Consider the following 1,618-nt stretch of genomic DNA (forward strand, 5'->3'; position numbering starts at 1 on the left):
AACCGCTGGCTCCTTTCTTGAGACCCCGCCTGCCACGGCACCGGGTAGGGTGATGACTTAATGTCGCGATTGTAGCGTAGGCTTGAAGTTCCGGCCTGGCAGACTTGGTATCATTGGAAAGCTCCCTTAATAAGGAATAGGAAGGTGCAAACCGCAAAATCTTCGGATACTTCCTTCTCGAGATATTCTTGAGTATACGGACCCTGTTTAGGCGCAACCGCTAGCTCCATTCTTGAGACCCCGCCTGTCGCGGCACCGGGTAGGGTGATGACTTAAGAACGCGATTCCAAGTTAGGCCTGAAGTTCCGGCCTGGCAGACTTGGTATCATTGGAAAGCCCCCTTAGTAAGGAATAGAAAGGTGCAAACCGCAAATCCTCGGATTCTTCCTTCTCGAGATATTCTTGAGTATACGGAACCTGTTTAGGCGCAACCGCTTGCTCCTTTCTTGAGACCCCGCCTGCCACGGCACCGGGTAGGGTGATGACTTAAGAACGCGATTCCAACTTAGGCTTGAAGTTCCGGCCTGGCAGACTTGGTATCATTGGAAAGCTCCCTTAGTAAGGAATAGATAGGTGCAAACCGTAAAATCTTCGGATTCTTCCTTCTCGAGATATTCTTGAGTATACGGACCCTGTTTAGGCGCAACGCTAGCTCCTTTCTTGAGACCCCGCCTGTCACGGCACCGGGTAGGTTGCTGACTTAATGTCGCGATTGTAGCCTAGGCTTGAAGTTCCGGCCTGGCAGATTTGGTATCATTGGAAAGCTCCCCTAGTAAGGAATAGATAGGTGCAAACCGCAAAATCTTCGGATACTTCCTTCTCGAGATATTCTTGAGTATACGGACCCTGTTTAGGCGCAACCGCTAGCTCCATTCTTGAGATCCCGCCTGTCACGGCATCGGGTAGGGTGCTGACTTAAGAACGCGATTCCAAGTAAGGCTTGAAGTTCCGGCCTGGCAGATTTGGTATCATTGGAAAGCTCCCTTAGTAAGAAATAGATAGGTGCAAACCGCAAAATCTTCGGATTCTTCCTTCTCGAGATATTCTTGAGTATACGGACCCTGTTTAGGCGCAACCGCTAGCTCCTTTCTTGAGACCCCGCCTGTCACGACACCGGGTAGGGTGATGACTTAAGAACGCGATTCCAAGTAAGGCTTGAAGTTCCGGCCTGGCAGACTTGGTATCATTGGAAAGCTCCCTTAGTAAGGAATAGAAAGGTGCAAACCGAAAAATCTTCGGATTCTTCCTTCTCGAGATATTCTTGAGTATACGGACCCTGTTTAGGCGCAACCGCTAGCTCCTTTCTTGAGACCCCGCCTGCCACGGCACCGGGTAGGGTGATGACTTAATGTCGCGATTGTAGCTTAGGCTTGAAGTTCCGGCCTGGCAGACTTGGTATCATTGGAAAGCTTAGCCCTTAGTAAGGAATAGAGTAGGTGCAAACCGCAAAATCTTCGGATTCTTCCTTCTCGAGATATTCTTGAGTATACGGACCCTGTTTAGGCGCAACCGCTAGCTCCTTTCTTGAGACCCCGCCTGCCACGACACCGGGTAGGGTGATGACTTTATGTCGCGATTCCAAGTAAGGCTTGAAGTTCCGGCCTGGCAGACTTGGTAT

Source organism: Branchiostoma floridae, chromosome 5 (genome assembly GCF_000003815.2).
Source record: "Branchiostoma floridae strain S238N-H82 chromosome 5, Bfl_VNyyK, whole genome shotgun sequence".
NCBI lineage: Eukaryota > Metazoa > Chordata > Leptocardii > Amphioxiformes > Branchiostomatidae > Branchiostoma > Branchiostoma floridae.